This window comes from Littorina saxatilis, linkage group LG10 (assembly GCF_037325665.1).
Source record: "Littorina saxatilis isolate snail1 linkage group LG10, US_GU_Lsax_2.0, whole genome shotgun sequence".
Lineage (NCBI taxonomy): Eukaryota > Metazoa > Mollusca > Gastropoda > Littorinimorpha > Littorinidae > Littorina > Littorina saxatilis.
Window position 1 is genome coordinate 15,083,766 of NC_090254.1, and position 13,121 is coordinate 15,096,886.

General features: G+C 39.7%; 1 long non-coding RNA gene across 1 annotated transcript; it reads right to left on the bottom strand.

Moving 5' to 3' along the window:
• Positions 1–752: 752 nt before the first annotated feature.
• LOC138978241 (uncharacterized) lies at positions 753–11,018 on the bottom strand. The gene is made up of 2 exons (XR_011459611.1): positions 9,576–11,018; positions 753–925 (listed from the first exon to the last, which is right to left on the bottom strand). It is a non-coding gene; the product is annotated as an uncharacterized lncRNA (long non-coding RNA).
• Positions 11,019–13,121: the final 2,103 nt, after the last annotated feature.

Here is a 13,121-nt window from a genome sequence, read left to right on the forward strand (position 1 = left end):
ACATGATACATGGGTAGTATCAAAACGGTTGGTTGGTTGGTTAACCTAAGCTTAACGTCCTCAGAGAAACTAGTGCCAATTAGGGACATGAAGTGGTTATATGCTGGGACAAAACGGTTGGGAAAAAGGAGAACTTTAATTAAAGTTGCCATCAAGCAAGAGAGGGATCCCAGCAAACAATTTTACGTTGTATTCACGTTATATTCACGTTGGGTTACGTTGGGTTTACGTTGCGTTTCAACGTTTTTTTACGTAGATTTGTATGGACGAAATCACGTGGGAATAACGTTGGAAAACAACGTTGCATTTTACGTGACACCAACGTGAATGCAACGTGAATTATTGGTGGAGGTGGATTGTTCGTAAAAACATTACGTGAATTTTACGTTGTCACAACGTGAATTTTTGGTTGTGGTTGTGGTTTGGTTGAAATTGCGTTGCATTTTTACGTAATGTCCACGTGAATGGAACGTAAATTTTAGGTCAAAATTTAGCTCAAAAATTACGTGAATTCTACGTTGACACAACGTAAAAGTTGTGTTTTGGTGCATTTTTCCTGATAAAATTGACGTGAATTACACGTCGACACAACGTGAATTTTTGGTTGTGGTTGTGGTTTGGTTTGATTTCGACGTGAATGCAACGTTGAGAGTGAATGTAGGTTTTGGTAAATGTATCCACGCACACACACCAACTTTCACACTCAGTCACAGATCATAAGGACTATTACATGTAACACCATAAACTCAAGATACGATCAACAATTTTATTTCATAACAAAAACATGCATATTATGTTGCGGAGAAATTAAAAATGCACGCAGCTTAGCAGGGCAACAGCACAGCATATTCAATCGATTTCATTCTTTGTCCTGGTGGTCCTCTTCTCCCAGGCAGTCCTCGATGCGCCTCTTTGATGCTGGTCGCTAAACAAAGCAAAGACAGCACATTGATATTAGTGACACCATATATATATACGAATCACACACACACACACACACACACACTCACACACAAACTCACACTAGCGCGTCACCTTATTCCCACTACTATGAGTTATACACAACTACAATAAGCGATAAACGTTTCATATGCTGATCAGGATGCAATGAACTTTGACACGCTCCAATTAAAGCCCATTATAGGGGCCGGTGTCCGTCTCTCTCCTTGAGGATAAAAGGGCTCACAGCCTTTTCAACATTGTTATCAAAATCAAAGTCTTTCGGTAACCTGGAAAGCTCCTCGGAGCTAGTACTGTCTCAATTATCCACCGATCGCCGTAGGTCGAAGTTGAAGACTATCAAGTGTATGCATGTTGTAGAGGTGGGAGGTGCACAGAAAATGGAAGCAATCATTACAATCAAACTTTGTTTGTTAAATACACTACTCTTTGTCATCGGAAACTAAAAGTTATTTGGTTTTGGCCTTTTTTTTCACAGATTATACATTGTAAATGAAAAAAAGCAAAATGAAGCAATACCAAATAAAAACAAAATGTTCAGAAACATACATGATACATGGGTAGTATCAAAACGGTTGGTTGGTTGGTTAACCTAAGCTTAACGTCCTCACAGAAACTAGTGCCAATTAGGGACATGAAGTGGTTATATGCTGGGACAAAACGGTTGGGAAAAAGGAGAACTTTAAAGTTGCCATCAAGCAAGAGAGGGATGGGTGGTTTCAACTTGCAAGGGTAATAAGAAAGCAGTGAGAGAGACAATTAAGGGCGACATGTGCGATCAAGTTGAATTTGAAAGTCCAGCACCTATAATTACAAGTTTTCCACGTTATATTTCCAGTGTTATCCATGCCAAGAAGGTTCCTTTTTTTCCAACCTTCATCTGTCCGACACGTGCGATCTCACTTTTTCAGTGAGTTATTTTTTCCCTTTAACATCTGCTTGCTCTTGTCAAATTTCACATTGTGATTCTCACGTATCTGATCGCTTCTTTAAGAGCACTTGACAGTGTCCAGTCAATCACTTCTTTCAGACGGGTCATAAAATTGCAAAGGCTCCTAAATGCCCAGCTCCTGTACAAACTGTGGGGGGAGGATCTATGGGGGGGAGGGGGATCTTAGATTGAGAGGAGACGGAATGCATGGAACGGAATTTTTATGAATCGTTTTGTAGTTTTTGTGTCTGGGGCATGTAAACAAAACAAAAATGAGCAAAATTCTGAGAGAAAAACGGGAGCTTTATCAAAGCAAATTTGTTTTACAGTTGTTGTGATTATTTAACGACAAGAGGAGACACAATACAATTTGTTATACTTTTGATTTCTAAGAGTTGAAATCAATTACGCAGATATATTATAAGTCTACAAAGCCATGACGGTGCCAAAATAGCATGATAGCATTTTTGAATATTTCACTAATCAGAGCAGCAGAATTCTAACTTCATTAAAAAAATCAATCTAATCAAAGAATTTAGTAAGCACTGCAGGCATCGTGACCATTAAAAAATCTCACAACTTAAGAACATCATACCTCTGCATAAATTACGCTTATGCAGTATGTTTCTTCCGATTAATGCAAACATTTTTTTGTCGCAGAGCAGGGACCCGGCATTGATACCGTCACCTGAAAATCAGTGGCTGTGTTGTAAGACCTACATTTTGTAATTGACAATGACTTGAAAAGGCACGTGTCCTAAGCATATGAAAGGTAATACATGTACACTCAACGGTGTCTTTTGCACACTGCTATCTGACAAATTATTTAGAGCGGTCATCAGAAGCAGGCGACGATAGTCGAGTGATTTATTACCCACGGGGGGTTGAGGCTGCAGACAATTAACTGTGAACTGAGAAGGGGTAAGCGGTGGGGGCGGAGGGGGGGTAAAAAGGGGAGGGAGTGGGGTGACAGGCATAAAATAATGAAAACTTGTTACGGTCCGACTTTGGGTTTGGTGTGTGTTGGCTACGCTGATGTCTCAAGTAGACTCACGTTCATAAGGGGGTGGGTAAATCAACATGGTCGGCAATTTTATGATCCAGGTCGACAAAAGACAGTCAAGTGTGTAATTAGCCAATCAGTCAGATGACATCAAGGTGTCAAGTTCTGAATTCTTCTCATACCACCGTTCCGACCTCATCTCTCGGACAAAAGTTGGACAACCAAGTTTTGGAAGAAATTTTCAAGGAAGAATGACATCACAGGTTTCTGGAAAGCAAGGATTCGGGACAAAAGAAAGAATAACTGACACTATAACACACACACACACACACACACACACACACACACACACACACACACACACACACAGGCACGAACTCAAACAAACACACTGGCACACCACACACACACTGACACCACACACACACACCGACACCACACACACACACACACACTCACACTCACGCACGAACACACACATACAAACTTGCGCGCGCGCGCACTGATTTCTAAACAACAACAACAGTAAGCAGTGAACGATGCATATGCTAATCATGAGGCAAAAAATGAATGTGGCAAGTTTGATTCAACTTTGACCCGCTCTAAATCCCACGTTGTACACAGTCTGTCTCCCTGAGGATAAAAGGGCTCACAGTTTCCAAAACTTGTGATCAAAATCAAAGTCTTTCAGTAACCTGGAAAGCTACTTAGAGTCTTGTCTCAATTATCCCCCTATCGCCGTAGGTCGAAGTTGAGGACTATCAAGTGTATAGGGAGGGGTAGGGGGAGGGAGGAAGGGAATTGTTACGAGGAAATGATGGGTGGCACGCGGATATCCGTGGGATGTTCAGACATGGAAATTGCTCAAAATAACGATTATCTATTAAACTCATAGCTCATGGATTTCCATTAAGTACTTTTACCCCGCGTTGTACTTGAAGTCCGACACCTAGTGTGAAAACGATCGTTCAATAGTCCAATTACATATTTCTGCCCCTTTTCCCGTTTAACCCCCAAATAACAACAACTACAACAAAGACAGCAAGAGCGACGACGACGACAACAAAATGTTGGAACCAAATTGAAATCATTGCAAACAAGACACCAGTAAATGTCGGACACCTACATGGTGGTTTTCAAGTTCCTCATTTTGTTACATGTCCCCATACAACACTTTACCTATTGATTTTGTTATTTGGTTAGTTAATTTGAAATTAATGTTAAAGTTCCTAATTTGTTATCTAAATTTCGCCATAACGCATTTATTAACTCATTCATTTATGAACTTATTTATGTATCATTTCCCTATTCGTCTATTTGTTTATTTGTTTATTTCAGTTATTTCGGCATGTAGGTATTTCGGTTGTAAGCAATTCAGTTATAAATAATAAAACAAATTCACCCATTATTAGAAAGGAGAAAACAAATTGGAATGTCGGGTGCACATTCCAAGTTGATCCCTTTTTTAACTAAAAATAGCGCGCGTTATTACTAACAATGCTCTTTTTCAAGCTTATAAAATATAAAGCCCACATGTTAAAATACCTTGACAACTACAAAGTGGGAAATTACAACGACGGTCAACAGTCAGAGTTATATATTGCTTGCAAGCCTGTCCGCCCTGTATCCAAGATATTCCCCATGCACTGGCATGGTCCTAAGAGGACACACTTATTACTCAACAGTAAATTCCAGTAAGCCTTTAGTCGGACTCTGTCATTTTTATGTTTGTGAATGTCACAGAAAAAACCCACAACTCCCAAGATCACGGAAGCATGATTAACCATTCAGTCAATTCAAGGGAATGCACGCTGAAAACGTCCGCTTTCATTTCACCTAAGAGTGTTTTGTTAATTTTCTATTGCTGGTACTCGCACGTGTCCAAAGTGTGTGGGAAAAAGAACAAGTCGCGTAAGGCGAAATTACTACATTTAGTCAAGCTGTGGAGCTCACAGAATGAAACTGAACGCACTGCATTTTTTCCCAATGACCGTAGTCCGCCGCTCGTACAAAGGGCGGTGAAATTAACGACCCTGTTTAGCGCGGAAGTGGTTGCGCTCTGTTGCATAGCACGCTTTTCTGTACCTCTCTTCGTTTTAACTTTCTGAGCGTGTTTTTAATCCAAACATATCATATCTACATGTATATGTTTTTGGAATCAGGAATCGACAGGGAATACGATGAAATTGTTTTTAGATCGATTTCGGAAAATTTATTTTAATCATAATTTTTATATTTTTAATGTTTAGAGCTTGTTTGTAATCCAAATATAACATATGTATATGTTTTTGGAATCAGAAAATGACGAAAAATAAGATGAAAATGTTTTTGGATCGTTTGATAAAAAAATAATTTTAATTACAAGTTTCCGATTTTTAATGACCAAAGTCATTAATTAGTTTTTAAGCCATCAAGCTGAAAGTCCGGCCTTCGTCGAAAATTGCTTTGCCAAAATTTCAATCAATTTGATTGAAAAATAGTGGTTTCGCTGTGCTGCATAGCACGCTTTTCTGTACCTCTCTTCGTTTGGTTTAAACTGTTTTATTCAACGTTTGTGCATTATTTACAAATAAAAAACGCATATAGAGTAAACAACACAAGCATAATGCTTATAGTGGTGTTTACAGTTTTCTAGAAAAATACATATAAATGGCGGCTATTGTACAGTTTAAATGAAGAGCAAGCAAACATGAAAAGAAAATTGAATGAAAAATGTACATCAAAACAAAAATCCGTTTAAGAATACATATATTATATTTTTCGTTTTAACTTTGTGAGTGTGTTTTTAATCCAAACATATCATATCTATATGTTTTTTTGAATCAGGAACCGACAAGGAATAAGACGAAATTGTTTTTAAATCGATTTCGGAAATTTGGTTTTGATAATAATTTTTATATTTTTAATTTTCAGAGCTTGTTTTTAATCCAAATATAACATATTTATATGCTTTTTGAATCAGATAATGACGCAGAATAAGATGGAATTGTTTTTGGAACGTTTGATCAAAAATATAATTTTAATTACAAGTTTCCGATTTTTAACGACCAAACTCACTCATTAGTTTTTAAGCCACCAAGCTGAAATACAATACCGAAGTCCGGCCTTTGTCGAAGATTGCGTGGCCAAAATTGCAATCAATTTGATTGAAAAATGAGGGTGTGACAGTGCCGCCTCAACTTTTACAAAAAGCCGGATATAACGTCATCAAAGGTATTAATTGAAAAAAGGAAAAAAAATGTCCGGGGATATCATTCCCAGGAACTCTCATGTAAAATTTCATAAAGATCGGTCCAGCAGTTTAGTCTGAATCGCTCTACACACACACACACGCACACACACGCACAGACACACAGACACACACACACACACACACACACACCACACACACGCACACATACACCACGACCCTCGTCTCGATTCCCCCTCTATGGACATTCTGTGAGTTCGACAGCTTGACTAAATGTTGTATTTTCGCCTTACGCGACTTGTTTTTGGCTCACGTAAGTGTAGCCTATGCGATGATAAACTTTGTCTGTCTGTGCGTGCGTGCGTGCGTGCGTGCGTGCGTGCGTGTGTGTGTGATAGAAACTTTAACATTTCCGAGTCTATGGATAAAGCTCGCATAAGAAGATTACGTCTCGGTCAAAAGTGTTTGACGTGTGTGATAGAAACTATTTGAAGACGTCACATTATGACGTAAGAGGGTTGGACGTCACGCAAAGGAATTACTGAAAGTCTCGGTCATTGTTATTGTGAGCGGGCCGAGACTAATTGGCAGATCCAGGGTCTCCCTTTCTTGCACAGTTTCACCTATGCTTACTGTGTGTGTGTGTATGTGTGACAGAGTGATTGAGTTTGTGTTACTGTTTGTCGATTTCTTACGTGAGCCTTGAAGGCTTCGCCTCTTGTTTGCTGTATTTTTCTCTCTTTTTCTTTATTTTGTCTTATATGTCTGTAATGAACATTTTAAAATGAAGAGGAAAAACACTACCCACGATCCTCTCAACGAAACAGTACATTAAAAAACCTGCGCACCCGCAAACACACACAAACACAACTTTTCGAGAAAACATTGGCTGCATTTTTTTTTTTACTGGTGAGCGTACCCTAAAAAGAAATCCAACATGTGTTGTCCATATGATTTGCCCGTTCGGTTTTCTTTTGTTCTCATACGCGAGATGTCTCAAGAGGACCCATTTTGGCAAAGTTTAGAGGAGGGGGGGGGGGGGGGGAGGGGGGAGCATGTCCGTAATTTTATTATCCAAGTGAACAAACGATCGACAAAAGCCCGACAAAAGACTGCCAAGTGCCGTAAATGAGTCAGGTAAGATCAAGGTGCGATTTTTGACTTGTACTTCATACCAGTTTTCCTCGCCTCTTCTCTCCTTAACAAAGGTCTAGCAACAAAGTTTGGGGGGTGTAATCTCATAAGGAGTGACATAATATCACATGCGAATATGAGGGAACGAGACAGAAGAATGAATAAAACAGCCGCTATTACGCTATCTGTGTTGTGGCTGGAAGAAAAAAGAAAAAGAAAGAATACCGTCCAACTAACACGAAGAAGAATGGGAAAAAATCTTAAATAAAGGGAGAGGTACAAAGGTTGCGATTCATCTCGGCTAGATATTATTCACGATTTTTGTAAACATACATGTAGTATGCCTATGCTCGCATCAGACACATATTTTACATGTATCAGCATCCTACATTTTGTCCGTGTCTGCCTTCTGGCCGGGTTTGCGATTTCTACATATTATATTCATGTGTTCTTCTCTCTGACAGTGCGGGCTCAACTTTTACAAACGGGAAAATATGACATCAAATAACGCTATCAAATATCGGAGAACAGCCACACAAGCGAATGCTCTCAAGAATATGTAAACCAATGTTCATCAAAATCCGTCAGGTAGCACACACACCCACACACACCCACACACACACACACACACACACAGTCCGAGTGTGTCATTACTTGAATGGGGTGTGCACGTTGAAGATCCCACGATTGACAAAAGGGTCTTTCCTGGCAAAATTGTATTGGCATAGATAAAAATGTCCACCAAAATACCCGTGTGACTTGGAATAATAGGCCGTGAAAAGTAGGATATGCGCCGAAATGGCTGCGATCTGCTGGCCGATGTGAATGCGTGATGTGTTTTGTAAAAAAAATTCCATCTCACACGGCATAGATAAAAATTCCTGCGCCTTGAATATGTGCGCGATATAAATTGCACAAAATAAAAATACAAAAATAAATAAATAAATCCCTGCGCTTAGAACTGTACCCACGGAATACGCGCGATATAAGCCTCATATTGATTGATTGATTGAATCAGTGAATGTGAAAAGACTATGGGTAGTCGTCTAAGACAGGTTAAAATCAGTCTAACGAATGACTACACAAACCTGCATGTGTCAGGTTTTAATTTTTGTTTGTTTGTTCTTTCTTTATTTTGTTTTGTTATTTCGTACGTTCGTTGATAAAATGCCGTCCCAACCTGCCGCCCACACACACACACACACACACACACACATTATAATCCCCCCTCCCGAATCCCCTCTCCCATTCTCCACCCGATAGCTCCTCTTTGTCTCACTCTCTCCTCCTTACAAATAACAATTTGATACGTTCATCTTTAATCCACCCCCCTCCCCGAATCACCTCCCCATTCACCACCCGATAGCTCCTCTTTGTCTCGCTCTCTCCCCCGGTGTGACGTTTTCATCTTTCGCCGTGTTGATATTTCGCTTCTCGGCCTCGTTGAACTAGTATAAACTCTACACTGAACAAAAAAACACCCTACGATAGTACTGATGAGCGACCTTGTGTACCTTACATTCATGGGGTCAAATTTGTCCAACCAATTTGTTTTATTTAACTTAGAAATTTGATTCATCCTAAAATGTTTCCTTCTTACTCAAGGGACGTAACCACTCAGTACACGTTTTCGAAGAATTAGATTTTGGGGTTGAAATCTATTAAATTTTACCACCAATTTTCTTCACATGCAAGAAACTGACATGCTTTTCGTCCTTAAATAATTTCACTTCTTAATTTTACCAGGAAACAACATTTCAGTCTTGAGTATATGTCGAGGGGGAAATATGTACACAGGCGAAAGATTGAAATCGTGACACCGGCAGGGTATCTCGGCTGCCTACTTGAGTGAGTAACAGAACAGGTCGACAAAAGACAGTCAAGTATGTAATGAGCCAATGTGTCAAGTTCTGAATTCTCCTCATACCACTGTCCGCTGGGCAGATTCACTTGAACTTGAAGCAGCTTGTCTGGATACATCGTCCTCCCTCAAGATCGTAAAATGCCCAATTAAGTACTTGAGATATCAATGGCCGCCCCCGCTTTCAGTCTCATGCACTGAGCTAGTCTGATTAAACAGCTTTCTAAAGGTTGCGTCCGTCTATGTGAAACGTGTTTTTCCTTTGTGTTCCACTGCTTGTGACCCATTGTTTCGCTATACTGACTCAAAAGTTGAGTCTAAAAGAATGTGTATCCCTTGAACTGAGTTAGGGCTGACATTGTGACTATTGGAAAGACCCGCCATCTTTGGCCGGTCCGTTTCCAATCATGGTCTCGACAATCAAGTAATCTGTGCATGTGTACATGGAGTACAATAAGTGATAACGTCTCATGTGGAACAACTGAAAACAACTTACCTTCGAGTTGATTACGATGAATATTTTAGTCCTGAAAGTGTTCATCAAAGTTGAAAACCAAATTTGGGATACACAAAGTCGACCGTGGCCATCACCGGAGAACACTGTCGGTTAGTAACGCGTCTTTTTTTGGGAGGGAAAGTTTCGCACTCGCAAATCCATTTAACTCAGCAAATTCCTTGAAACAATATGCATTTATGTTATACTTTTTTCGTCTTACACAATTAGTGAACCTCTATGTTTGACCGAACATTAATTGAATAGAATATTACGAAACTAAAAATGCAGGTGAAAAAACCGAAATGATTGACAAAGTTTCGACGTTGTCTCTCTCTGTCTCTCTCTGACTCTCTCTGTCTCCCTCTCTCCCCTCTGTCTCCCTCTCTGTCTCTCTCTATCTCTCCCTCTCTGTCTCTGTCTGTCTGTCTGTCTGTCTGTCTGTCTGTCTGTCTGTCTGTCTCTCTCTCTCTCTCTCTCTCTCTCTCTCTCTCTCTCTCTCTCTCTCCCCCGACCCCCAGCCCCAATTTTTGGAAGGTTAGAAACTAGAGGACGTACATTTCTGTACAGTCACCATAAAATCTTCATTATGAATGCAAAAATGTTAACAAAATCGGCAAACCATAAAAGAACATGAAACAAGTCGCGTAAGGCGAAAATACAATATTTAGTCAAGTAGCTGTCGAACTCACAGAATGAAACTGAAGGCAATGCCATTTTTCAGCAAGACCGTATACTCGTAGCATCGTCAGTCCACCGCTCATGGCAAAGGCAGTGAAATTGACAAGAAGAGCGGGGTAGTAGTTGCGCTAAGAAGGATAGCACGCTTTTCTGTACCTCTCTTTGTTTTAACTTTCTGAGCGTGTTTTTAATCCAAACATATCATATCTATATATTTTTGGAATCAGGAACCGACAAGGAATAAGATGAAAGTGTTTTTAAATTGATTTGGACAATTTAATTTTGATAATAATTTTTATATATTTAATTTTCAGAGCTTGTTTTTAATCCGAATATAACATTTTTATATGTTTTTGGAATCAGAACATGATGGAGAATAAGATAAACGTAAATTTGGATCGTTTTATAAATTTTTATTTTTTTTTACAATTTTCAGATTTTTAATGACCAAAGTCATTCATTAATTTTTAAGCCACCAAGCTGAAATGCAATACCGAAGTCCGGGCTTCGTCGAAGATTACTTGACCAAAATTTGAACCAATTTGGTTGAAAAATGAGGGCGTGACAGTGCCGCCTCAACTTTCACGAAAAGCCGGATATGACGTCATCAAAGACATTTATCAAAAAAATGAAAACAATTTTCGGGGATTTCATACCCAGGAACTCTCATGTCAAATTTCATAAAGATCGGTCCAGTAGTTTAGTCTGAATCGCTCTACACACACACACAGACACACACACACGCACACACACACACACGCACACACACACGCACGTATACACCACGACCCTCGTCTCGATTCCCCCTCGATGTTAAAATATTTAGTCAAAACTTGACTAAATATAAAAAGGAAAGAGGTGCATTTAAAGGCTGTTGGGTACTGGCTCTCAAAATCCGTTCAGCAGAATGAGTTCGCATGTAACTGAAACTATTCTTAAAAGTTACTTGGTGATTTTAAAAGCTTGATAACACAAGTCCCATGATTTTAGACATGCTACAATGCCTTTAATCGAAGAAAGTTTGCGTTCTTGGCCGAGTCAATGCAGCTGGCTCGAAAATCACCTCCCTTGGACGCGTGACGTCTATAGCGGAATCGGCCGGGTGGAACGGCGCTCTCTGTTATGCCGCGCAATGGGCGCAATCGGGTAGTCTATAGTCATGTCCTCAAGAATACTTCAAAGGTAGGTCAAGAGAAACTAAGGACGGGGTGCGAGGGTGACTTCTCCCAGGTTATAACATTTCAAACAATAAATAACGGAGTTCATAACATGTATTCTGCTCCCTTCCTGCTTTTTCAGGTGTAATTCCCACTTGAACCCTGTTTTAGTTCAACTTATTGGCAGATATATTGTCACGCGCCGAGGGACACAAACACACACACACATACACACACAGCCACCCACAAACACACATACACAAACTGATATGACACACACACACACATACACAAACTGATGTCACACACACACACACACACACACACCCACACACTAACACGTGTACACACACACACACACTAACACGTGTAATCACACACACACACACACACACACACACACACACACACACACACACACACACACACGCACGCACGCACGTATAGACAATCACAGAGATTAGGTTCATGTATTCCGGCCCCCCTCTCGCCAATTTACAAAATACAACAAGAGGTTTGATGAGCACAGTAGATCAACTTTAAACGTACACAATATTATATTTTTAGCATTACTTTTCAATTCTCGTTGATGCATTAATGATGCCAGAAAATGTAACCGGACGCATTTGGAACGCCAAAGCAATTAAATACATTGCGCGGTACATCGGCGCTTAATTTCATAACGTCTGACTGAGTCATTTGTTATTCGGTGATAGTTTCGCACATATCTATCTCCTGTATTTAAAAATCTGTTCACCTTACGTAATTTTCAAAGGTACATTTCTTTGATAAACGATACGAAACCGTGCAGGTGAAAAATTGGTAATGACTGACGTAGGATTCGTTGTGGATTTCACGTTGAGGGCACGTTGGCGATCAATCAAACCCCAACGTTGTGTGTTTACGTTGAAACTACGTTGTAGGAACGTTTGTTGTATCAAACTAACTTTTGTTTTTAAATCACGTGAATTTCACGTGAAAATCACGTGAGTATACCAACGTTGTTCGAACACCAGAAAATCACAATAATACAACGTCGATTTTACGTTGCTTTTTAAGGTGGAATCCACGTGAAATTTACGTTATGTACCAACGTGTAAAAAACAAAAAAACACAACTGTAACGCAACGTTGCTTTCACGTTGTGTTTTTTGGTTGGATCCACGTAAATTTCACGTAATCTTCGCAACATTTGTAAGACACCAAAATGCAACGTGAAATTCACGTAAATTTTACGTTGTATTACAACGTCGAAAGAACACCAAAATCTCACAATGACACAACGTTGGTTTTACGTTGCGTTTTTTGGTTGGCTCAACGTAAATTTCACGTAAAGTTCGCAACGTTGCTAATGACACGAAAAATTCACATTTTCGCAACGTCGTATTTACGTTGTGTGTTTGCTGGGATGGGTGGTTTCAACTTGCAAGGGTAATAAGAAAGCAATGAGAGAGACAATTAAGGGCGACATGTGCGATCAAGTTGAATTTGAAAGTCCAGCACCTATAATTACAAGTTTTCCACGTTATATTTCCAGTGTTATCCGTACCAAGAAGGTTCCTTTTTACATTTAGTCAAGTTTTGACTAAATGTTTTAACATAGAGGGGGAATCGAAACGAGGGTCGTGGTGTATGTGTGTGTGTCTGTCTGTCTGTCTGTCTGTCTGTGCGTGTGTGTGTGTGTGTGTGTGTGTGTGTGTGTGTGTGTAGAG